Consider the following 27266-nt stretch of genomic DNA (forward strand, 5'->3'; position numbering starts at 1 on the left):
CGCACAGTGTGCTGAAACCCATGGGCAGGAAGTGTGCACCCCTTCATCTAAGCCCACAGCTCTCTTCTCATTTTTATCTGCTGCACGTTGAGTGCGGAAGCGATTTCTGCTACAGAGATGGAACTTGAATGAAAACCACAGTAACAATCGGCACAGCAATGAGGGTGAATTACAGAGGACGCCCACATCCAGGGGGATAAAATGAGCGAGTAAACGTAGTAACAGCGGGGCGCCATTGCTGTAAGTGGAGGAGGAGACTGGATTCAGTTTTTCGTTTCTTTTTTTTTTTACCACCAGAAGGTGGTGGGTGTCTGGAAGAAGCTACAATCCTGCCACTGATTCACTTGGATCTCTCACTGTAAAGGGTTAGATAAAGTTCAGGTCTAAGAAACCTGCCAGTCATCAATCAGGCTTTCTTTCTTTTGTGATGTTTTATTTGTTCACAACAGGCAGAAAATAACAAGAATGTTACTCCTCAGGCCAAGAGAAACAGACTGCCTCAAAGGACACAGTCTTCCAGTAGACAGTATACACCTCCTGGGCATTTGCTTTGAAGAGAAGTGGGTTGTATTTATATCATCTTATTTTTATTTCATCCATAACTGCTCCAGCGCTATTGGAGGTCTTGCTACTGTTGGCTTTGGTGCGTAATAATCCAACATACTGTATATAAGAGTGAGAAACTGCTTCACAAGGAGAATTTGCCAAGGACAATGATGTTAACACTCCTGTTCTTACCAATTGTGCCATGGGTTCAGACCAAGTAATCAGGATTTGGTTTAATAATCCAAAGCACAGCACTTCTTACAATAGTGTCCCCAGTCACCATACTGTGGCATTTATCACCAAGAGCACTACCTACTGGTTCAAGAACATCCCTTACAATTCATTAATGCTTCATAGTTCCATTAAAGGTGTTGTAAATGTACCATTAGGGAAGTAAGGGTGAATATCAGTAAGACAGCATTATATAACAAGAATCACAAAGTTTCACCTGTTGACCTGAGTAGTGGCACAGTCCCTCAATGTTTTCAATTCTAAGGATTTTTTTTGCTGGAATAGTCAGAATGCACGCCAAATGGCAATATCCTGTAAAGCAGCAGAAGACAACCAACTTTAAATCAGATGTTTGGATTTTCCATTCACATCGCTTGAGAATTTGCAGGATATCTGTTTTAAGTCAAGCATGTACCACAGCATTAACTGAGCATATTTAAATTGTACGAGTGGTTAAATTTGGGTTTGTCTTGCATGACAGCTACAGTACATTGGTTTCGGAAACTGGGCAGGTAGGTCCTGTTGTCTCTGTTAGATGTGGATCCTTGTTATGTGGCCAGTCCCACTTGAATCCTTCAGTTGTTTGTGAGACAGAGATGCAGTCAGTGCATAGGTACACACTTTTACCCACATTCATTAATGCAAAACAGTTCCACTAAGGATGTTGTCAACTGAAAGGGCTACCTTGGAGAGGACTCAATTATTTTAAATCTAGACCTGTACTGGCCCAGTCTTAACATTACATTGGAGGCTGGTGTTTAAAATTCATATTTTCCTGAACCTACCCAAAAAAGAATTCATGCCTCTTATCAATGTGCTTTCTGCAGGTGTATTATATCCTGCTCTCGGCTGACAGTCATGGACCCTGTTTGACTGAAAATGAGCAGATTCTATGAATGGAGCAGTGCTGCAAGAGGAGAGAGACAGAGAAAGCAAGAACAGGGATGCCCCGTTCTCCAGCACAGCAAGAAGGAGATTTTAAGTTAACTGGATTATCTGTATCATCTGATTCTCCCTTTACTCTGTGACTGAGTCTTTTTAAATCCTACTGTGCTCAATATAACTGAGCTTTAACTGGGTCCATTGTCGTACCCGCTTAGAATCGCATCCCCTTGCGCTTAGCAATAAACAGCTTCAGGAAAGACATTTTAAAGGTTTTTTTTAAAGTTGAGGTCTCAGCAGTGAAGCTGGCGAGGAGCGGGGGGAGCATGATCACTGCTGCACAGTGTGCTGAGGCCCATTGTTCAGTCACTGAAACAGTTAGTTTGATGATAATCTGTGTGCTTGCTGGCAGGTTTTATTCTTTGTGCAATCAAACATATACAGTATGGTCATTACAGAAAGTTATAGCTTAAAATGGAGATTTCCTGAAAACATTTGTACAAGTCCCAAAGGTTGATCGTAATAACAGAATAGGAAAAAAACTTATATATATATATGTAACATACAGTACTGATTATAGCACTGAAGAAAACACCCCAGGCTCTAGCAGCCACAGGAACCAGCACGCTGGTCGTTATGTTTCTGACTCCAGAGAACAGGGGACAGCTTTAAAAGAAAGAAAAGTCAAGAGCTCCTTTTCTTGAAAAGAAAGGAAAGTCAAGAGCCAGCTTTAAAAGAAAAATCCTTACTCTTATCAGCTTTCATTGTGTTTTTTTACAAATGACGGACCACTAAGGAGGAGGTAAACCTGTTAGTGGGATATAATGATTTGGCTTGACAGTGCATGGTGTGGGACTCCTGCGCTCCCCTGTGTTAAGCTTTTTGAAATTTGGTTAATTATGAACGCGTGCCAAGGTTCGAGCTGCGGTTACGTCCCAATAAATATAGATCGTGTTAGCAGCGGATTTCGAATCAGCCGGTGCGGTCCGCTCCAAACAGCACAGGCAGGGATTCCTGTGCGAGGGCCCGAACTCTAGTGGACTAGGGAAGCAAGCCTCCGAGCCCCGGCAAGTTGAGTTTTATGTGCGCTGTAAAAGACCGCTGGCAAAGAGGCTTGTTGCGCAGACGGGGGCTTGACCTGTTGCGGAGCAAAACTCGTTACTGCGAAATTAACAAGGGCACTTATTTTTAAAAGGCCCATAACAGTCATTAAATAGGCTCTAAAGCCAGTCGGCTGGAGGGAAGAGCCGAGCCGAGACGGAACAACACAGGAGAAAGGCAATTTCGAAAACGACGAATTCACGCCCCCAGGTCTAAATTCTTGCCGGAGCTACAGGGCTTCCCCTTCTAATTTGGTTTGCAATTGTGCCGTAGCACAGAGGGGGTAGGGGCGGAGGCGTAAATATTGGCTGTTCACATCGTAAATCCTTTCATTCAGACTAGAGCATCTTCGCATCCACTTGCCGGGATGCCCGAGTGCGCGTTAGATTTAGAAGAGGGATCACTCAAGAGTCAGCGTAATTCAAACCGCAATATCAATTATATTTAATGCAATAGTGACTAACTTTGTTTCCAATAAGGAAACAGAAAATAGTGGAAGATTTCCAACACTGTTCTTGCTTGATGCTGATGATGAGACCAATTCATCTCCATTAGTTCACAATGGATACAGTTTTGTTTTAAACGTTTCTGTACTCTCCTCTTTCACGTAGGATACCAGATATTTTCTTTTTAATTTCAAATGGGAAATGGCCAGTTCCACACCCTGCTGAGACAGGACACACAATCACACCACAAGCCCTAGTCGCAATAGCAACCAGCATGCTGGTCATCATGTTTCTGATTCCAGAGATCAGGGGACTAAATCTGAAATGCTGAAATGGGGATACTGTACTTGACTTGTAAAGAGGTCAACAGCTAAAAAGAATACACTTGTTGCTCCTATAACTGTTGTCTTCCTTCACAAAGCTATCATAAAATAGTATAAAATGGTAGGGGCAGCATAGTGGTGCAATGGTTAGCATTGCTACCTTTCAGCACTAGGATCCCAGGTTTTAGATTCGATTATAAACTCAGAGTGCTATCTGTGTGGAGTTTGTATGTTCTCACTATATTCACATTGGTTACCTCCAGGTGCTTTGGTTACCTCCAGCAGTCCAAAGACATACTGCTAGGTTAATGGGCTTCTGGAAAAATTGGCATTGGTGTGAGTGTGTGTATGTGTCTGTATCTGTGTGTGTGCCCTGCGATGGACTGGCATCCCGTCCAGGGTGTATCCTGCCTTGTGCCCATTGCTTGCCAGAATAAACTCCGTCTCCCCTGTGACCCTGTACTAGAAGGAACAGTTAGAAAATGGATGGATGGATAAAAATGATAGCTTTTAGTTAATTTTTTTTATTTTTAGTATCCAAAACACAATAAAATATGTTTCATATTTCAAAAGTGCCATCATTGCCAATGCAGAAAAATAGGAAGAAGCAGCAATAATCTAGGGAACCGGATATGGGTTAGCTTGTAGAGTAACACAGAGAATGATGCAGTGCAGATGTCTCAAACAATATATGTAGATATCGATAAAAATCTTCTATGAGAAATTCACCTGCTTCATAACCTAAGTATTAAAGGACAGCTTTTATCTTGTGAATTTGTGTCATTTCATTTCCTATGATATGGAGACCATGTAGCATTCTCATTTTGCTTTCAAAGCTCATTTTTCAAAGCCTTTAAGTTATGTGGGTTCACTATATTCATTCCATAATAGAATCACAGACACTCGAGCTATGAAGCAGATCCTGCATTTTACTCTGTGTAAGGAGAGTTTATCACTGCAGTTGCTATGCGAAACACCACTTGTCTAATTGATTAAAGATATGACTCTTTGTGCCTGCAGGGTTCTGAACCTGCCTGTAATTGTTTTTAATATTGTTCACCATTCAGACATGTAGACTGCCTAAATAATGAGTAAGTAATGGAAGTAAATAGGTCCATCATATTGGTTTTCAAAATGGCAGCTTCCATTTGTAGAAGAGTATGACTCGGTGGGCTGTTTTGTCTGACTTCACACATGGAAGCTGGAGAAACACCAGTCACAGACCAGACCCTTTTTTTAGGAAGTGTTTCTCCAGCAGCTTTGGAGGACACACCCTTTTGGGCAGATGCAAACCGACATCTTCAGTTTTAAACTAATTCTAAGCTTAAGAGCTTTTCGGGATCTGTTAAAGAAAATTGCATGCACTTATTTCTAGAGCTGTATCAATGGGTAGTCAAGTATAACAGTATTTTTCAGATCTTCAAGGCTTGCTCTTTAACTTGGGCAAACAAAAATTCAGAACTTTCCTAAAAGCATTTGGGAGATGATTAACTACGCCTTTGAGTTAAACAGGAAAACAACAACAAAAATGAATGTACTTGAATATGGAGCAACAATTGAGCACTGCCTGCTGTGATTCCTCACACCAAGCTCATGAAAGCTTTGTCCTTTTGTTATGAGTTGGTTTAAAGGAGTTGGCAGGAGTGACCTTTTTGGTCATAGTCTTGGTAAGATTAAGTATTTCAAATAGTTTGCCCTACTGTATATCAGCTGAGGTATTTTTTTCATTTCATCAGAAGCAGCTACTGAAAAGGCTTTGGAAATCGGAGAGGGAAAGTGTGTATGGAGACTGAATCATGACATTCATAAAAATATCAGCGATGTTGAATAAAAGACAGCACATCTTGCATGTGCGATTAGTCGCTACTGGTCAAATTGTCACATCCAACTAATTGTTAGAGGGTCCTCTTGGAAAGTGATTCTCAACAGCAAGGGGAAGTTGTACAGTATGTTCCAGACACCCACGAACAGTTTTGTAAAGATGACCCCACTTATTCTCAGTTTTAAATCCATTGTTTGTCTTCCCTCATCTTGTGCATACTAGTTTAATTTCTGTAAATTTTTGGAACTTCTTTTTCACAAGATTTTCAGGAGGCTTAATGGTGAAGGACTTTTCTTGTTTTCAGACTTGCTTCTGTTGTTGATTCACTTGGAGTGAATTAAATTTATTTTGGTTGATGCCATTTAGGCCATTTAGCTCAGGTCACTCATTTAGTTGTTAAAAGCTAGTCAATCCACAGATTTCATCCAGCCTTTTCCTGACACACCCAATTTAACATACTGGGCCAATAATCATGTTAGAGTAGGAAGAAAATTTTTTTTTGGTTAAATGCCTAAGGTAAGGGTGGAAAAAGACAACCTTCCAGTTACAAGTCCAGAGTCCGGACCACTGTGCAATACTACTGTCCTCGGTTTCTGAACGTCATTAAATCTATGGGGTAAATTTCAATGAAACAACATTTCACATAGTGTACAAACCTGTTTTTTTTTCCATGTGTGATGAATAAAAAGATTGACTTGATTTAAGATTCTAGCATAAGATATACTGTATTCTGAGTTGTGAAGAGATGTGCTCCATTTGATCACCTTTGTGAAATAATCCCACCGGAAAACATAATTTGGTCAGAAAAGTCAACAACCGAGCAACACATGAAAACGAAAGGCATGGCAGAATCTTAGCTTTTTACAGTAGGGTCTGGACATTCATGAAAATTTGGTGTAGAGAACTATCGCGAACAGGAAAATTCACATACAGTACTGTATAACTAAGTCCATCCCCATACCGTTACATGAAAAACTAGTATATATTATAGGTTAATTCCATGCTGAAAAGAGAAGAAAGAAAACACAATGTTCCTTCGCAGCCTACACATGCTGATGCAGCTACCCACCTGAACTAGTAAATATTACTGTATGTATGGTTAAAAGACATACAGTACTGTAGGTAACCTTCCCTTACATGATAACAAAAGTTTTAATGCATTGTCTCTAAATTAATTTAAATAACATTGGTCATCTAAAAGGAACAGCAGCAATCAAAATCTTATAGTAATAAGCTAAAATAAACATGAATCCCTCCTCTGTGTCCAGCCTGCACATTCTCTCTCTGCCTCTGTGATTAGCATGCCCCACTGTAATGAAATGGAAAATAAAAGTGTCAGTGAGCTTGTAAAGTTGTCCTCAGCCTGTTATTCCCCACACTGCTGACACAGAGCCTGGAGTGTCTGTTACAATACAAAATCAAGACCATACTGAGGTGTGGGTGGTGGGTAGGAGATACCTGGACAGGTGGCTGGGAGAGGCTCACTCACAAGCTACAGGAGATTCGGTTCATGATCCTAGTCTGTTGCACCTCTAGCTTGAAAGTTGCACTCAACAGCTTTGGGCTCTGTTTCATCCCACTCTGCTCTTCTCCTATGTCAAGACACTACGGTGCCTTCTTCTGAGTCTCTCATCAAAACATCTCCTTCTCAGAAAAAACCAAGTGAAACACTTTTACATCTGAGATGGTGGGATGTTAAAAAGGTCCCTAAGGTTTTTTTAATTGTCTAGATACACAGTACACCCACTGCCTTAAGCACAACATTAGGAAGGTCACAAACTAGAGGAGATCATTTGGTCCATAAAACCTGTTTGGTAGCTTGAAACTTATTGAGCCAAGGATCCAAGCTGCTTCTTGAAGGGAGGCAAAGTATCGTCTTCAGCCACACAGGTGGGTAGCTTGTTCCATACTCCTACAACCCTTTGGGTAAAAAAGTGCCTTTAGTTCTCAGTTTTATTTGTGCTTCCACATAGTTTTCACTTGTGTCCTCTGGTTCATGTTTCACCCTTCTGTGTGGCCGTTCTGTGTTTCACACTTACTGAACATCACATTACTTCAGGTGCTGTCCCACTCATCACTCACATAGGCCAATTAAATGATTTATAATGCCTTCCTTCCACCCCCTGGCACTGTTCCTTTTGCTCTCTGTGATGTCTGGGAAAAGGATGCCCATGACCGAGGAAATGAGGTAGGGAAGGAGATCAGGGTGGCATGAAACCCATTAATTTGCCATCTCCATGACAGCAGGCCTCCATTACAAGTCCTTTGTGAAAGCCTGGATGAGATCCTCTGATCAAGCAACTACTAACTACCAAATGGGCTGAATGGCTTCCTCTTGTTTGTAACCTTTTCTATGTTCTTATGCTCAGCTATCAGAAATGTAGTGGCTGAACCCTGCCACATGGTTCACATTCTTTTCCAAAGTTTAACAAAGTTTCAGTACTGACTGTAGAGTTCAAAGTACAGTATATGCTGGTTTGTGTCCCATAACCCTGATCAATATACTGTAGGTATGATCACAGAAATGACAATCCCTGAAAAAGAGCAGCATCTAACTACACATCAGCAAAAACCCAGTAAAGAAAGTCTATTTTTAAAACATGCACTTCTGCTATTCATAGGAGTAATATACGTTTGTTACCAGGTAACATACAAGGAATGAAGAAGGAAACAACAGGAGGGCATTTAACTTGCTTTAATGGGTCACTGCTTAATTAAAAGGGATAACAATAATGAACCACTTTGAAAAATTAGCTAGTGATGGATATTCAATAGAAATGTGTAGGCTTAGGCTTTTGCAGTAACTGCTCTTCAAGCTGTGGAAAATATATCAATTGCACTCACTTAGTGTTACCACCTATAAACTACTAATTTAAGTAACTTCACCCAGCAGCTCTGGCTCTTTTTGGAGCTGGGTAGAGTAAAGCACACAGAATTCTAGGATTGAATATTCACTCTTCCCCAGTTCTAAACTAAATGAGGACTTGTGAGATTGACTCACACCACCTTTAGGGCAGAGTTTTTAACTGGCCAAGAGATCCCCATGTTGTCAGGTGCATGGGAGTTTTGCTGAAGGATTGCCCTTGACTCACACTTTGACCTCTGCAATGTTATCCTTGTACCGTGGAACACCACAGGGTATTACCAGCAGGTTCGGGGCTTAGCCTGGCACAGAGATCCCACTCCATTAATCATTTCCTGGAAGCCGGGCGGAGCCAGCTGTCTGCTGTAGAAACGGCACTCTGGGTTGAACTACAGGAGAGAGGGAAAGGATGGCCTGTGGATTTAAACATTGAGCCACTGCCTCCTCCTGAACACCCCCTCCCCCTAAACTCCTCTCCCTAGGGGCAAGGTGCAAGGAGAGAGAGCGAGGGAGGACTCTGTAATCTGTCCAAATAACATCTGCCCCTCAATAATCTTCCATAATCTCCCTGCTTCCCTTCCTACTGGCACCAGCTGCTGCTGCCAGGCAGAGATTAGAGCGTGCGGGGAGTGCAAGACGGAATAGGGGAACGTACTGCTCTGAGCTCGATTGTGTACATTAATAGCCAGGAAGCAGGGGCACGATCTGAAAATGTGCTGGCAAGCAGTTATCTTTAAAAGAGCTCTGCTTGCAGGAAGTGTGGAGTCAGTGGTAATAAGGGGTCAATATGCATTGGGTAAGTAACCTGTGCTTCCAGCCACCGAATAAAAGGTGATTCTCAGCGTAAATTTAATCATCTTACTGCCAAGCTCTAAGAAGAGCCTTTGACGTTGTTTTTATCTTTATTACTTCCTAAGACAAGGCGTTCAAAGTCAGGGTTTTTTACAAGGGGTGGAATGGTTGTGCAAGGGTTAGCATTGTTGGGTTCAATTTGGACCTGGGGTGCTGTCTGCATGGAGTTTGTGTGCTCACTTGGGGCTTCTACAGTTCCTGGTGCTCCAGTTTCCTCCCACAGTCCAAAGACACACCAGTAGGTTAATTGGCTTTTGGGGAAAATTGTGTGAGGTGTGAGGGTGTGTCTATGTGTGTGCCCTGCGATGGACTGGCGTCCTGTGCAGGTTGTACCCCACCCTGCTTGCTGGGATATTGTTCGCTGCTTCTCTGAATTGGATGAAGCTGTCAGAAAATGGATGTATTTAAATTAATATTATTGGTTACTTATATAGTAGTTGATGCAACCACCCAACTTTCTTATTTAGTGTTATGTTACTTAACTAAGTGACATAACATTCAGAAAAAAACATTCGAGAATAGTTTTGTGGTGTTTGTATAGATTAAACTTTTCTAAAATGTATAACAAAATGAAAGACTTAAAATCTGTAATATTTCCACGTGTAATGTCATTAGAAAGTACAATAAGTTCCTGCTTTGTCTAACGATGGTATAAAAAAATAATAATAAAAAGTTGTGAGAAAGCTGTGCTTAATGATAATTAAGGTATTTCGAAGTCAAAAAAAGGATTTACAGTGTTTAATTTTAAACACTAAGTTATAAATGCAGACGCAATTGGTACCATTCGCACCCCGCTCTGTAGAACGGCCATTGTGTAATACTGAGCTCCGCGCCGCCTCCCGCTCCGACTGAGCGCAGTGGGCGGTACGCTATTTTCAGAGTCTCTGATTGAGAAAAAAAAGACCTGCTGATCTGTTGTACGTAACAGGAAGAAAAGAGAATATATTGTAACGCTTACGGCCGACAAGCAGTGTGTGTAAGAGCCGGCGTACCAGAGCGGGTGACGTCACCGCCCTTCCCTGTGATAGCAGGACCACAGCTACTGGGCTGTGGAGAGATCTCTCTTTGGCTCACGGGGCTAGGTCGCTGCAGAGAGACGCGGAAGTCCCGGGTTCGAGCCCCAGACGGTGCAGGGGCTGACCTAATGCGGCAAGGGCGCCCGCCTGAGCCCCCGTTGCGTTACATTGGTGTCAACAGTGGGATGGGATAGCCCTTCGCCGGGGACGGCGATTTAAGCGGGGGAGAGTGTAACGCTTACGGCCGACAAGCACTGTGTGTAAGAGCCGGCGTACCAGAGTGGGTGACGTCACCGCCCTTCCCTGTGATAGCTTGCGCCTCGCAGCGACCTAGCCCCGTGAGCTAAAGAGAGATCTCTCTGGCTCACGGGGCTAGGTCGCTGCAGAGAGACGCGGAAGTCCCGGGTTCGAGCCCCGGACGGTGCAGGGGCCGACCTAATGCGGCAAGGGCGCCCGCCTGAGCCCCCGTTGCGTTACATTGGTGTCAGAAGTAAGAGCCGGCGTACCAGAGCGGGTGACGTCACCGCCCTTCCCTGTGATAGCAGGACCACAGCTACTGGGCTGTGGAGAGATCTCTCTTTGGCTCACGGGGCTAGGTCGCTGCAGAGAGACGCGGAAGTCCCGGGTTCGAGCCCCGGACGGTGCAGGGGCCGACCTAATGCGGCAAGGGCGCCCGCCTGAGCCCCCGTTGCGTTACAATATTTTTTTCTGTACGAAACGCGTGTTTTTAAACGTTTAATTAAAAAGTAAAAAATGAACAGCGTACAAACGAATCTAAGGTGAACACGAGGAAGAAAAAATCGTTTTTCGCGCATAAAAAGTATTTATTAACTATTTAAACCTGTTTTTATAGCTTTTAAAGTCATGCAATGTCTAGGTTAAGCAGGAACACATAATTGTATCTTATTTTTTATTTATTTTTTAAAAATAAAAAAATCGTTAGTCCAGGCTACTTTTAAGTTATTGACAGATAAAGCATTGCATAGTCCCATTCGACGGGCGTGGACGTTGCCACGCTGCTCCCTGGTTAGGGTGGGGCAATTGAAACGAAAAGAGTTGGGTGCGACAAGTTTTCATCGGTAAGCACCTGCGGCTGCGCTCGTTTTGTTTCTCACCCACTGAAGATTTATGAAGAAGCTCTTCGTTGAGAAAATGCCACAGCTTATTTGCGTTCTAAATTGCAATGTCTAATTATATCTGCCACTGTGATATAATGAGGACTACAGTAGCGCTACAGACGCCGGATAAAATGATTAACAGCGCTAACCCTGTGCCATCCTCCCATTTATTAAAGCGCAGCGGTGTGATCAACGAACGAGTGGAAGTTTAAACGCAGTACTGAGCTGCGGAAGGAAAGGAGTCTTAGGAGTAATAGGGACAAGATAGATGACAAGACAACTGATGTGGAGGTTGCTTATACAGTAGGAATATGTAGATTTCACACCTTTAATTGTGTGTTAATTTGTACGTAACACGCAATTGCAAACAACTGTCTGAAATGGTAACACGCTCGGTTAGGTGCACAATATCTTGTTATATTTCGCTTATTTCCTCCTATTGGGCCTCGAAAAACTCGAGGTGAGCTGGCCAGGGAGTTCTCCTACAGCACAGTGGCATAACAATGAGTGCACTTTCGAGGCCAGAAGACAAAAACGACTTTCTTGCAATTGGCATAATCTCGGGCGTTCTGAGGAGCTGCGCAGCGCTGCGGTTGAACGTGTTGTCTGCCCTTTTCTCTTAACTAAGTAAAAACTTCAAGCAAAGCTGCATTGCTTAAGCTTCAAGACATGTTCTTGTATTTTCTGTCGCAATTAGCGCTTTAGAGTGTTGCGCTTCTGCGGTGAGCTGTCTATGGTGATCGATTTACAGTAGCTGTTTTGCAGTCCTGCTACATTATAGCGCCTTTTTTTCTACAACGCGATTTGGATATACAGTAACGGTATTAAACTATTACTACAGTTCCATTATCTTTTTTACAACGCAAGTGCAAGTCTGTTTTACGGTGCAAACTAGTCGCAGTCGGAAAAAATGGAAATGCAGCAATATATTACTGTACATTTTATCAATATTGTTTTTGGTTCAAAATGATATGAATTTTAAAAATGTTAACTTTAAAAAGTTTAGACAATGTAAAATCCACCTCTAAATTGCTTTCCATTTCTACCCGCTCTTCAATTGCTACATTTCCATCACTTAGCAACGAAGGCTGACGCCTACGTACCTGTCTGGTGCACTTTGTATTTGACGTTTTCATGGTTGTATTCAACTAATGAATGATCACAATAAAGGTTTTATACAGTATACTGTATAAAACCCCATTTTGATAAGTTGACATATACCGTAAGAACTAACAGTAATATATGAAGTTTTATAGAAAACTAGAATAATGGTGTTTTGTGTAGATATTTTCCCTTTAAACCATTAATTGCCAATAAATCAATTCTTTAGGGCTGCAACTATTGGGTTACAGCAGAACCAACTATTGACTTAAATCTCTGGAGCTGCTTATAATGTAAAAGTAATGTCCACCAATTACAGAAGAAAGACTTGCCTCAATGAAATACCCAAATCATATTATGCTTTAAAAAAACTGCATGGTGTTAGGAAATGAGAAGCTGTGAGTCAAACAAGCGTGTTGCCAGCTACAGCCAATCAACAAACTGTGTTGAACAAGCTGCCCATCTACGGTATGTGGTTGATGCCAATTTCCTGACTTTTTTTCAAGAAACAGCTTCAATTAGTAAGCCAAATGGTCCAAAAGAGCTGAAAGGCCTCCTCTTATTTCTAATCGTTCTCATATACAGTACATGATGAGTATTCGTAAGGGTAGTGAGGCAGGGTATTCATCATTGCTTTGCAATCAATGCAATGAGAGACATGGCTTAACTGAGTGGAAGCTGCCTGTGGCTAAAAGGAATGTTTCAAGTCCTTTTTCATTTTTGCTTAAGGCCTCTTCTTTCAGAACCTGGCCTAGCATGCTTGGGCAACGTGATTCTCTGATTCTCTGTTGGAGCTGACTGGTTTATAGTTTGCACAGCTGACTGGCTCTGTTGACACCCATAGAGACTGACACTGGTGCTCACTGCCATATCAGGCGGTGTGATTGGTTGAGGGGGAGAGGGGGAAGGAAATTAATGTGGCACAGCACTCAGAATCCCAGGAGGGGAAAATTATGTGTCCCCAACCCTAAGGGAAGGTTGATAAATGTCCTTGCTCCTAACCCCTCCCACCCCACTCCAGTTTAAACTGTTTATTAAGTTAAATATAGGAGCTATTACATTAATATTGAGGAATTAAATATTAAGCTCCATACTGCAGGGTGACAGAACATCAGTAATTCCTGTTAACGAGACAAGCATGGCTAGTAAGTGACAGCATTGATTTGATTTTTCTGCCTCTCAGTGATGTGATAAAATACTTTTCTGTGGATCATTCTGGACTTTATCTAAGGGCACCAGTATGAGAACAATGAATTAATGAATTATGTTGTGTTATAGAATGTGCAGCACTTACCCACTAAGTAATTAATAAAGTAAAAACATGTTACCAAGATAATGCTGGATTTCAAACCTGCCCTTTTTACAGCTTCTCTGTGGGTCACTCTAAACTTAGATATTATTTCTTTAATTTCTTATTCTGTCTTTCAGATGAGTCATCAGAGGTAGGGTTCTGCCGTGAATCATTTGGTTGCAGAGATATTAATATACAGTAGAGTTTGATTTCTAGATCCTTAATCTGAGACACTTCAAATGAGAGTGTCTGATAATCAATGTTATTATAGTTATTATATAAGTATTTTTTAGAAGTGGGAGTGGAAATTAAGAACTGATGTTGTAAAGAATGAGAAAAAGAAGTGCACTTATATCAAGAGTGGGAGGTGCATGAAACAAGCTACCTAGCTAGGGTGTTGTTACACAGTCCTGGAGCTTTCAAGAAGTAGCTGGATATAGATAAAAGGGTCTGCCAAATGAAGAAATGTCAAAGTAATGCTGGTCATAGGGATCAGAGGTGTTAGTAGAAGTATTTAAATTTCTCACACAGGTTAATGATCTAGCCCTCAAGGATGTAGCTGATCCTAAGATCCTAAGATATTCAGCTTTTTAGCTGGTGCTGAATCTGTTTGTTAATTGTTTGCCTGAAATGGGAATAAATTGATCTGATTATTTTGTACAAAGTCCCAGGCTGTACATTGATTGACTGTAGCTGGCAACACTCTTGTTGTTCTGCTGCCAAAATAATCTTCCCAATACAGGTTTCACAGAAGAGGGGAAACTCTTAATTGTGCTGTCTGCCAGCTAGCTTGAATTAATCAATCTTGGGTTATCGGAAAGTCAAGAACGTGATCTGTTCTCATCAGCACAGTGAAAATCAACAGGCGCGGTGCAGGCAAACTTACTGCATGTTCAAAGCTATACAGTATAGATGCCAGCAGGGAGACATCTTGGCTGTTATAGGAAACATAAAGCCTTGAGGCAAGTTTCCTGCATACCTGTTCATTTCTTTATCTAAGCAGATCCAAACAGTATGGGACTGTGTTCTTTTAAGGCATATTCTCATCTCTTTTTTAATTTTGAAAAGCATGACACTCTTCTTAGCCTGATAGCTAAATCTCACACAGACCAGAGACAATAAGCCATTCACACTGACGACATGTTGCTTGCCTGGAAACCCACAGAAAACGCCTCTGCTTTGGAGAGCTTAAGCAGAGACAATGACAAACAAGCCTCAGTGTGCTGAATGGCCTTTTTGTGCTGTGATGTGTTAATGTGATGTCTGGGAAGTGAATGATCATGTTATAGGTGTGCCCTTCAACATGGGATCTGGAACAAACTACCCAGCCATTTTTTTAAGCCAATGCCCTGGATGAGGTCCTCCAATCAGCACAGGAGGCACTCTTTTACACAAAAGGTTGTGGGAGCATGAAACAAGTTGCACTGATTAAGCCGATATACAGTACATATGTTTTTTAAAGAAGCCAGAGCAAGGTGCTCCAATCGGGGGGGGTAAGTGTATGCTTCTTTACACAAAGGCTTGTAAGGGCATGGAACACGCTGCCTAGCCATCCTGTTAAAGCTGATACCCTGGCTGCTTTCAAGAAACAACTGGACAGGATCCTCTGATCAATAAGCTGCTACCAAGCAGATGAGCTAGACTGGTTGAATGGCCACTTCATGTTTGTAACCTCTTTATTTTCTTATCTTCATTTTCCATTGGAGGTCTTGGACAAAAGATGATATACCCATTGACCCATGCTGTACAGTATATACTGTACTGTATATACTCGAGGGTCCTTCAAAAGGGGGGAGGGGTGCCATTGTCATTAAAGCAAGAAAAGGACAACCAGCTTGCAGAGACTGACCCTGTTCCCTCTCTCCAAGTCTACCAGCTTTGGGGAATCTGTGAGCAAGGAAAAAGGTCATTACATGCAGTCTTACTGGAAAGGGAGAGGAAGGGCAGGAGATCAGATGAGCTGAAGGTATTGTCTGAGCAATAAGGATCTGGTCAAGTAGCAGCTCTGGAGTTTTGTCGCAAGTGAGGAATGTGAGATGCTGTACAGACTCAGGTTTTTGTGTAATAGTGGCTGTTTGCCATTAAGAGAATTAAAGACATTTGCAATTAAAAAGAGGGCACACTCCATATATCCACACTCTATGTGTGTGAAGGAAAGCCTTCTGCTTTAATTCCTTTTGAAAGAGCAGATTTCATTGATTCCTTGAAGAGTTTTCAATAGTGAAGTACCCAGAAGTTACCAGGTGTAGAAATGCCAGGCCCTTACAACTGCATTTGCACTACTGATTTTATAAACCCAGCTAGGCTTCACTTGACTTGTTGCGACCTTTGCGATATATTTTGTTAAGTATGGGCATGTGACATTGAATCCTTCATGGTTTTTAGTATTTCAGGGTTGAACTGGAATCTTGTAGTGCTGCGGGGATGTTTTGACACAGCTGTCTGTCAGGTGAAGATCGTTTTCTGCCACTGTGAGCAGCATCAGCCCCAGTATACAGCTTGCACTGAATGAAAGCTGGCGTCTTGAAAAGTGAGTGTACATAACCTACAGATACAATTTGAGACTGGGCAAACACCTAGCAAATGACGCTTAATGTAAAGAAGTGAAGGATTTGGCACGCAAGTAGTAAAAACTATAAAGACTTAGGTGTGTATATTTACATCTTTATAATTTAAAGAGAAACAAAATGTTAGGATCTACTGTTTAGGTAAAAGAGTAGAATTCAATTTGAGTGATCCACTGGTAAGGCCTCATTTAGAATCTAAATTTTAGTCACTGCCTCATAGAAAATATATTGCTTCTCTGGAATTTCTCTGAAGAGAAGACCAACCAGGTACAGATGTCCTACTTTCCCTTAAGCCCCAGTTCAAGACTGAACCTTTTTAGTCTTGAACCAAGACAATTATAAAGCGTAACTGGTTAAGTGATCCAAGTATTCAAAATCCTCAAGGGCATTGGCAAAGTCAAGCCTGGTATACAGCATTTCTTCTGAAAGAATAGTGAAACATGAATCATAGGGACTTTGCCCTTGACACAAAGGGTTGAAGGAGTATGGAACAGCCTACACAGCCATGTTTTTGAATTTCAATACCCTTGATTCTTTTACAAAATGGCTGGATGAGTTCCTCAATTAGCTACTCACTGCAGAATGGCTTCCTCTCATTGTTGACCTTTCTTATTATGAACAGCAGTGCCACCTTTGCTTATAGTTTTCCTGCTTTTCTGTGAGGAAACGCAAATTTCTGATGGGTTGAAGTTCTGCTTTCAGCTCCTTTCTGTGCTGTGCCTGCGAGGCGAGAGAAATCAGCACCCTGAGGCTGCCTTTGCTTTAGAAGAGTACACACACTTAACAAACGATGCCTGGGAATGATAAAAGCTGTACCTGGGGTGAAACAGCTGCTGTGTGCGATAAGAAATCAGAATCCCATTCAGACTGCCTTACAACAGTAGTGAAGATAGGGATCCCAGTCCAGGCATATTCCAGCTCCCGAAAGCTGCTTCGTTCATTACTGCTCATCATCCCAGCTTGTTAACATGTTTCCCCCTGGAAGATCAGTTATAGTTTTGTGAACATTCCTGTGTTTTCTCATTCCTCCCATTCGGATTCCTTGAGTATCCATTCGCAGCCTCTCTTCTGGCTATCAGCTTGTAAAAACCTCTGTCTGGGATGGAGGTCAGTGAAGAACGTCCTTGTGGCAGGAAAAGGGGAGCCATGCTCCATGAATGGGCCTCAGAGCACTGTACGACTGTCGTTTTCATCCCTACCTCACCACCTCCTGTCTGTCTTGTCTTGTCTTGTCTTGCTTTCTCTAATACACGACATAATGCCTGACGGCCACAGATATGGGGATTGGAACACTGGGAAAAAAAGAGTCCTTTAGCGTGGAAATTGTAAACACGTCTTGTACTTGTAAACAAGAAGACATTAATTCCTGTTCCTCAGCTTATTCTGTGCTGCGTAGTACACCAAGAAATACAAGTTTCATTATGATAATAATAAATTGCATCTGTGCTGTTTATACGGTCATGCGAAAAGGTCTCCAGAACAGAGTGCATATGCTTTTCACATAGCGAAATTGTGATGATTGCCAGATTCCTAAACAGTGCATACCCTTTATGTTATTATTTTCTGTATTATAAATGTGGCTGGGTTTTTAGCCCAGTCGCTCTGAATTGCAGTGGTCTGGGAGTGTGCCAGGAGTGTACAGAGGACTTGGCACATGGACAGTATGACCCCTGTGCCGTGTTTCGGTTGTGATCTGGAATAGCTCAGTCCTGCAGCAGGCAGTGACAGTACCGGGCTCATCCTTCCTGTAGTGCTCCTATGTCACCTTATCACAAGTTCATTTGATAAAATCTCTAGCGTCTCGGCGCTTCCAGCCCCAGACTCACTTCATATTGTCAAGCATGCAGATTCACACTTCATTTTTTTTCTTTCCACTTAGCAGTAATCTTACAGTTTCCTGGCCAGTCGCTGGGTTATTTAAGGACAGCATAAATATTTTGTGTGCAGAATTTAGTTTGTTTACTGCGCCTTATTTTTTTCTCTTTCGGTGGGTTTTAAATTGCTTTTCCTTGTAATTTGGAATCCCCAAGCACATTTTCACCTCCCCTAACCTGACACATCTGTATATGTGCAGTTAAGCAATTTTTAAATTACATTTGGAAAAGCTCATTACATTTTTTTTCTATTTATACCTCCAAATTACAGTACTCTATTTTCTTACAGGCATCTGCACTACCTTTAAAGCTGCTTTAATTAGACCTCAGGAGCTCATAAAATTTGGGCTTGTTTAGTGCATGGGTGGAAGGTGTTTAAGTGCCAGAAGTAGCATTGCTATATCAGCAGGTGGCACTCTTCCAACTAGAAATCAAAGTCTCGCTAGGGTGACATGTAGGCGGTGCCAAATGTTGGAGGTGTAAGAAGTGTAAGACTTGGGTGCTGTGGAATCCTGTGGATATTATAAAACCTGCTGCATTTTTAACTAGAGCCAGCTGTTGGAACCACATTCTTGAAAAGTTACTCTGAAAAAGTAATTAATTACAGTTGCAAGTTACAAATTGATTACTTGATTAGCAAGAAGATGTGGGTGGGGGGTGGGGTAATTTTATTTTCACCTACAGTACATGTGTAACGCGATGTAGCTTTGTGTTGTTACGATGTAAAACTGTACATTACCTCTTAAGACATTTTCCTGTAACGTGTTGTTTATTTGAAAAAAGCCAGCCCTTTTCACAAGACACTACCAGTTTCACAAGTCGTCCACAAATAACTTGTAGCTGTATTGAATTACTATCCATAGTAACTTTCCACGCCACGGTACTGTGTTGAATTACTATTCAAAATCCAAAAAAATTTCCACACCATGCTAAAGCATCTAGTTTGAGCTAAATAAAAGTCTATTTCCTTCCACTTCCTGCTGTTTTCAAAATGAGTGATTGGTTGGTTCGGCTGTGGTGAAGCTCTGGGGAATCTTTTCTTGTGATGTGAAGTGCTGCATTAATGGAAGTGGTTTTGCTATTGGCACAATCCATTCTTGTCACTGTGCTCAATGATAGAGATGGAGAAGCATTCACTTTCTGCCCAGACCAGGCCTTGTGGCCGTTTCTTTTACAGTACCTTTGTGATCTGGAATGGCACATTGAATGGAATGGCCAAAAAGGCCATACATGCATCTGATCCCTGCGGAGTAGCAGAGTCTTATGGGTCTCCTTCCTCCTGGGCTCATTATTGGTTCATTGAATGAATGTTTCCGTTACCTGAAACAATTTAACCCTTTCCATGGGGCTAAAGCAGCTCATGAGTTAAAGAGATCTAGAGCTTTGGGAAGTGACTGAAAGAATGAGCTATCAGGTACAAGTAGTGGTTTGAGGTTTCTCCATTGGTTTACTCTCCATGCCAGGATGGGGAGCTCGTCAGTTCAGGAGTCGAGTCACTGCTCCTCTGGATCAATAGGAGCCAGTTGAGGTGGTCCAGGTGCCTGGATAGATTCTGTCTCTCTGCTGGCCAGGGAACACCTGGGAGTCCCCCAGGAGAAGCTGGAGACTGTTACTGGGGAAAGGGGAGTCTGGTCTGTCCACTGTGACCCTGACCAGGAGTAGATGGATAGAATTACTTGGGGTCCAAGTTTAAAAACATTGCCACCGAAGGGCTAACCCAGCCCAGCTCCTGCAGGAACCCCAGTCAGGCACGGGGGTGTGGATCACCTGTGTGGCAATAAGTTTCAGGAGGTCCAAGTTACAAACAATTGGTATGGCCCACATACAGAACTGGGAAAAGGTCTGTGAACCCACTCAGTTGGTCTGTGTTCTCAAATATGATAGATTCAACAATAATCTGATCTTCATGAACATCTTAAAGATAAAAATACCCTGATAAAGGCAGCACAGTGGCAATTTAGTTAGCAGTGCTGCCTTGTGGTGCTGGGGCCCTGAGTTCAATTTCTGGGGTGTACCCTGCCTTGCACCTGTTGCTGACCAGGATGGAATCTGGCTCTCCTGTGACACTGAATTGAAGGAAGCAGTTATGGAATAACTCAATAACTCAAGACTTATTTGTGTATCTAACTTATCTTTGGATTATTAACAAAACAAGCCAACAGTGAATGTCCCCATATGAATAAAAATATAGAGTCTTAAATTTAGTAACTCCTTGAGCAGCAGTGACTTAAACGAGATGTTTCTGGTAACTGTTTAGCAACTCGTTTGCACCAGCTTTTATGAATTGTGCACCATTCTTCCTTACAAAACTGCTTCAAGTTGGTGAGGCCCTGCCATCACAATTCAATGGAGTTGAGGTCTGGACATCTCCAGAATGTGCTGGTACAAAACACTAAATTCATACAGTTCTGTCAGCGATGGCAAGCCAGGTGGGTCCTGGGGCAGCAAAGCAAGTAGCTCCAAACCATGCTACTCCCATTACCATGCTCATCGATTCTTCTGATGAATAGGGTAGGCAGCGTTTGTTTTTTTTGACACACAAAAAAACTATTCTCATTGTGGCCAAAAGTTGAACTGTTGACTTTCTCTCTGAGAGAAGAGATTTCTGGTTTCTTCTGGGATGTCCTCCCAAGAAATCCATTCCCTTTCTGTCTTTTCTGATGTCTGAGGCTTGTACAACGACATGAGCACACAGCGGGAGAGGTCTGCAGATCCTTTGATATCACGATGGATGGGTTGAACCACAATGTTTAGAAATGGTTTTGTAACTCTCTTTAGATTAATGAGCTGATTGATGAGCATCAACTACTCTTTTTCTAAGGTCCCGGTCTACAGGATGAGGGCATGTTTCTCTACTGTTCAGCTCTGCCTGTGCCATCTGTCTAACTTGCTAGATGGAGGAAAACTCTACGCAGGCTGTCATGCCAGTTTGTCAAGGGCACGGCCAATCTGCGCTTCTGACAGGCTGATCTCTGCAACCGAAAGTGAGCCTTGCCAGTCTGGCACTGATCAGTATTACACAGATACACTACCCATATTTACCAACCCTAGACAACATGGTAATTTCCAGAGTAATAGAGTAAAAAAAATCAACAGCTTAGGCTATACAAACTGATTAGATCGAATTACCAACTGGGCACGGAAGATGTACAACACTGATGAAGGATTAACCCTGTTTTGTGCATGGGGGTGGGAGGGCTTAGGAGTTGATTGGGAGATGAATAGGGACAGAAAAAGGCACACAAGTTACCTGTCTTCTAAAGTAACAAAGTGTGATTGAGCTTAACAGTTTATCTATGCCATTATGTTCCAGGACAAACAGTGCAGCAGAGACAGAAAAATGCAGGATGTAGTGGTCCAAAAAATGTTTCTTTCACTGCGATCTGGCCTGTTGCTTTAACACTATGTAGTAGACAGTGAGCGAAGGAGAGGGAGACAGAGAGAGGGGAGTGAAGGAGCTTGGAGATTAATAGGGACAGATAAAGGCACACAACGTCGCTTGTCTCCTAACGTAATGAAGATTAATTGGTTAGGGGTAGTGAATCAGGCTGCCTGGCAGGAGTGTCAGAAGCAGGCATGAGCCTGGCATGGTGCCAGGGCTAGGCACGGTGCCAACATGGTGCAGCACCGCATGCGCCATGGTGCCACACTCGCTGTCATGGAGCCTGCTCGGTTCCTCGCTCCTCGGGTGTCTGTGCTGGCTGGCATAACCCTAGAAGGAACTCGTGCCTGTCTGCGCCCACCTCTGCCTTGCTGGCTGTGCCAGCCCTAAAGATACTATTGCAGCTTTCCCAGTTCTATGTGGGTAGCTGGTATGAAGCTCTGCTCTGTGTATTAACAAGAAAGACAGACAGGCAGAATTGTGGGGAAGTGGCTATGGCAACAGGGAGGTTGTGGGTTCATTCTAGATGGGGCACAGCTTTTGTACCCCCGAGCCAGCTGTTTCGCTTGAATTGCTTTGAATATCATGTCAAGCAAATAATTCCATAATGATGACTGACCACTAAGAAAAACACTGCACTCATAATTTTTATGAGCAGGCATGCACTGTATCATCCACACCAGCAGTGACCTGTTTACAGGCTGTGGCTTGATTATGACCACAAGACAGCAGATCATAGATTTATGATCAGAGGGATTTTTTTGTAAGTCTTTCATTGCCTTACAGTGATGGTGCTGTAAAACAGTCCATTGGTAGGGCAGATTTTATTTCTAAATCTATAAAACAGTAGGTTGAAGAAGGAATTTCGATTCAATCAATCACTTTTGTGGCACATGGAGTGGGTTGTCATTTGTTTGGCCCCATAGAAATGCCATTCCCAGTTGGGATGGAGGTTAAGAGGGAAAAGTCACTTCCTTACTTACAATACTGATTGTTGGATTATCCACCATCTCTCCATGATAGAGGAGCCATGTAATATGACAACATACAGTACAACAGCAGCCTGCACCCAGTACAAAGTGACATCACTTCACAACCTGTTGTAGCCACATATTGTGACATTCCCTACTGCATTATTTCCAGACTCTACTCTTCATCCATCCGTTTTCTATCCACTTTTTTCCAATACAGCGTCTTGGGGTAGGTGGATCCCATTCCAGCAAGCAATGGGCACAAAACACAGGACTCACTGGACGGGACGCCAGTATATTGTAGAGTAGATGCACAGACAAGCACATACTGACACCAGGGTCAATTTTACAGAATCCATTTAACCTGCCAGGATGACTATGGACTGAGGGATGAAACTGGAACAGTCGGAGGAAGCATAACATGGGGAAAATGGACAGCATCCCAGGAATTGACGCCACAGCTCCAGCGCTGCAAGGCAGCAATGCTAACCACTGCACCTCCATGCCTTCCTAAACTTACAATCTCCTCTTTAAACAATCAGCTTACTATATCTGTTAAATGTGCTTTTTTATAAGCGTCTATTAAATATTAGCTGTTGCAATACAGGGATGATTATATTTGATCAGATTAGTCTTAGGGTGAAATGGTTGGGTTTTGCCACAAGATGAAAACTCCAGCTCAGTTTCATATAAATTCTCATCTATAAGGGTTTCTTCATAAGAGGTTCAGGACAGTGAATATCTGATGGGAGCAATCAAACCCTTCTAGTTTCTATTCATAAAATGATTAGAAAACAAATACTAGGATGCTAGATAAATAAACATTGCCTGACCTATCTGTCTGAAAGATAATATAAGAATACCAAAATGTGGGTGACCAGAAGTCAGATAAAACAACCAGCTGCATTATGACCTGAATAGCTAAATTAAAATTAGCTGCTGGATAAGACATTTTTTTTGCTTTTTTAATTTTTTTTTCTTATGGGCACGTTTTATCAGTTGGATCTAGTGTTCAACATGAGGTCAGAAGGTATTATTTTGTAGATTAAAATAAAATATGATTGAATGTATTGTTGTGACAAAACATGTGAAGTGTGCTTATGAAACAGCAAACAGAGGTTTATAATGACACAGAGACTAAACACATCAGGAAACATTCTCCTGGCAGCACCACTGTAAAAATTAACATTATGCCTTGATTCTGTCTGGGTTATGACAATGTGACAATTGAAGTTTCAAATGCTGGACTGTAATTTTGGACAGGACATTTTAGGTTTAGCCATGATCTTCATTACTTTGTATAGACAGTGCCAATATAAAGTACTGGACTGTACCCAATACAGCCAGTGCAGGTAAAATATGTGATCTCTCTGGTGATCTGGGACTCTGTGATCATGGGTTAGAGTCTGGGTCAAGTTGCTAGCTGACTGTGACCAGGATTCCCAAGTGGGTGTGAACAGTTGGCTGATCAGCATGGGCAGGATAGGTCATGCAGGGCTCTTGGAGACCTCTTGGGTACTTGCAGGATAACAGTACAGTCAGTGATGGACAAGCCTCTTCACCAATCAGAGCTGCACCTACAGAATGGGACGTTGCTATCAGTGAGTGACATGCTTCTTCTCCAATCAGTGCTGCACTTCTGTACTGGGGGGTGTCTTTAGTGAGGGACATGTCTCTCCTCCAATCAGAGCTTCACTTCCGTAATGGGGAGGTGCAGTCAGTGAGGGACATACTTCTCCTCCAATCAGTGCTGAACCTCTAGAATGGGGCCATTTTACCGGTGATATATGAGAAGAGGTGGGCCTGAAGGTGGATGGGACAAAGGGGTTTATTCACACTTCCTCATTTTTCTCTGTTGTGCTGACACAAGTGTGACCTATCGGTATGGAAGATTATATAAGAATACCAAAAAATAGTTGACCAGAGGTCACATATAAAAAACAAACAATTGCATCATAAACAGTTGAAATTGGCAGGTGGGGTATGATAAAAATGACTGGTGGCTGTAAATATTCTGAAACTGCAAAATTAGACATGATACAGAGCAATTTTGAACTCTTGTGAATTACATTATACAGGCTTTGACAGTGTTACAACAGGTCATAACTTTATCCAGACAATACCGACAAGAGAGACTAGATTATAAAGACAATGTTTGCCAAAGGAACTATGTGTGAACTTCATACGGGTAGTGTGTCTGTCAGGCCTCGATGACAAATGTGTACAATCCGTGCCAATGTAAAACAGCAGACCGCATCTCAGATCCCCAGATGATCAAAGGCGTATTGATAATGCCGAGCCTGCCTGCTGTATGCCTTTGATGTCCCTAGTCAATTAAAGTCCTTGCGCCACTCTCCACAGCCTGAGTGGATTGATGTTTGAGCTCAGGTGGCGGCAAAATTAAAGCGAAGTGTCGGAGAATTCAGGAGTGGGCGATCTGCTCTTTTTCACTATTGTGAACACCTGGCAGGGCTTGAAAAAGGCTTGTTAACCCCCTGCCTCCTTGCTTTTGTTTCTCCTTCTCACTTAATTAAGTGAGTGTTTAAGATCCTGTTTTATCTTTCTGTTTCCAATTCCATGTGTTTGGGCTTCCCACTACTTATCCTGGAATGCAGAGCGACACAAGAAAAGGTTGCAAGCTAGAGGAGAGATTTTAGTTTGCTCGTAGTGAGCTGATCATTTGAGAGTGTTGTCTACAATAAGCTGGGTTTGGGCCGGAGCTGTGGTTCTGTTTGATGAAGTGCCTGCTTTTTTTTAAAGTCCTAAACACACCTGTGTCTAATTTCCGGTTCTTGATTGATCCCTTGGGTTGGCACCCTCAAGGTACAAATGCAGTCCCTTGCAAAGTCTCTTCCGTTTCAAGGCTGAAGAGCTTCAGTTCCTTTCTTCTGTGAGTGTTACCGATCTCTCTGGGACCTTTCGGCTCTTCTTACTGCATGGGTATGCTTTTTTCTGCCTGCTGGTTCCAAGCTAGTCCTTCCTTTGACTAAAACTCCACACTTTTCACTTTTACATCCCAGCCAGGAGTGCAGTTGGAGGTTAAACTCCCCCTTTTCCTGAAAGCATATGGATGTGAAGGGAGACTGGCAGACCGGACACATACAGTTGACTATCCAACTTCCCTTTTCTAATGCAGTTAGTGCTCCCCTTGGCCATGGTGTAGTGCTTTCAATTGCATTTGTGGAGTAATCGGATTCCAGAGTCAGTCAGAGTCGGGGGGAGCGGGAGAGGAAGAGAGCTGAGCAGACAGAAAGGTTTGTGAGACTGTTCAGCCTTCCGACGGGCAAATGGGAAATATGCTGGTGCTGTGCCCAGTGGCTGTTCTTCACTGGGATCTTTCAGAGCACAGCAGTGGGCTCAGACTCTTCCAACAGAATAGAATGGAAGCCGATTACCTCACCCTTCTTCATGTTCCTGAGTTTTATCCCTTGGGATAGAGGGCTGGGGTACTTTGGAGTGGCTTATTCCTGGTCCCAGTGTCCCTGCATCTCTTACCTCTTTAATTTCTTAATGGGCTCTTAATTGCTTCAGCATATTGAACCTTCAGGTCAACTGTTTTCATAATTCAACGCTTTTGGAATGATTTCTGCTCTCAGTCATCAGTTTAAAAAAAAAACTTCCACCACTTCAAGCATATTATTGACAAGAAATTTAGCCTACAGAGATGATCAATCTGAGCTGAACCTGTTTGCTCCCCTGTAGTTATTTAAACAGCTCTTAAAAGGTTACTAATGATTGATGTCCAGGTGCAAAATGGACTTTTACTGTAAGAGACTCAAACATAAGGAGAATTCCAAGCTCAGTGGAAAAGGTTTACCTCAAATTGGGCATTGTGTAAGCCAGCTTCAGCTTCTGGATTGGTGATGACTTTTAAAACCTTTAAGTTTAACCATAATTCTGTAAGGTTGTTCAGATAACATAAATCTTAGCTACTAGGTCTCTTTCAAACACCAACAGCTGAAGACCATTGAAGAATGTTGTCTTTTTCTCTGAATTGCCTTCGGAATTCTTGAGGACTCCTTCAAACTGGTTGTTGACTGTACCAGTGGTGTGAAGGCATTATGACTGAATGCCTCTGAATCAGAATCCTACCTAAATCCCTTAGTATGAGGTTGCATCCTTTTACCAAGGACTGATAAGGGAGGGATGAACCACTGTTATTAAGAAGACATGGGGACCCTCAGAGCAGCATTTGAGTAGGAAGGTCATTTCCATTGCTGAGCCACAGAGGTTTCGTGTTGATAAACAGATGAGAGAGAAAATGATATCCCCATGGTAACACCAAAACTTCTGGTCCTAGAGGCTTGACAGCAGGGATTTGAACCCACAAGTCATGAGTCCTGAGATTTACCCACTTTGCTATACCGCCCTGCAGGATTGAGTAGCCCCAGTATATTCTGCTTGTTCCCTAAGTGACAGAGCTGTCAGAGCTTCAGAGCGAATCTTGCCTGCAGGCCTCTAAGAATTCAGAGGAAAGCATGTTGGCTCCATCCTCAGGGGAGAAATAAAGACAAGAACATCAGCTGGCGAAGACCGTGCCATTCATCACAATAAAACTTGCTTGCTGAGATTAAGTATTTAATTTTACAGTTTCCGTCAGCCTTCTGTTTGCAGCGCTTTTGAAACTCAAGAACAGAAGATTTAGCCTGTCCTTGGTTCCATTTCTGAAGCATTTTCTCTTGTCTTGATCATTCGATTCTGCCAGGACAAATTCAGTCTTTAAGATCTCCACAATCTAAAATCTAAGGTCTTTTTCTCTTACCTTAGAAAGAGGTTTAAGGGGATGGAGAGGCCCAGATTAATTGACCAAAGGCTTTGTCCATAAATTGAAGCTATATAATTATTTGTGTATTTGTCTAAATATTTGAAAGATTGCACTG

General features: G+C 42.4%; 1 protein-coding gene across 7 annotated transcripts in view; it reads left to right on the forward strand.

Annotated features, from left to right (window-relative positions):
• The window catches only part of adgrl1a (adhesion G protein-coupled receptor L1a), a 308794-nt gene that overhangs the window by 52496 nt on the left and 229032 nt on the right, over positions 1 to 27266 (forward strand). Inside the window, exon 1 of one of the 7 annotated variants that reach the window (XM_069195905.1) lies at positions 8826 to 9010. The exons of the other annotated variants lie outside the window; for them this stretch is intronic. The gene's annotated coding sequence lies outside the window, so the exon portion shown is untranslated. Of the gene's footprint in view, positions 1 to 8825; positions 9011 to 27266 lie in introns of those variants that run through there. 7 annotated transcript variants of the gene reach the window in all.

This window comes from Lepisosteus oculatus, chromosome 11 (assembly GCF_040954835.1).
Source record: "Lepisosteus oculatus isolate fLepOcu1 chromosome 11, fLepOcu1.hap2, whole genome shotgun sequence".
Classification (NCBI taxonomy): domain Eukaryota; kingdom Metazoa; phylum Chordata; class Actinopteri; order Semionotiformes; family Lepisosteidae; genus Lepisosteus; species Lepisosteus oculatus.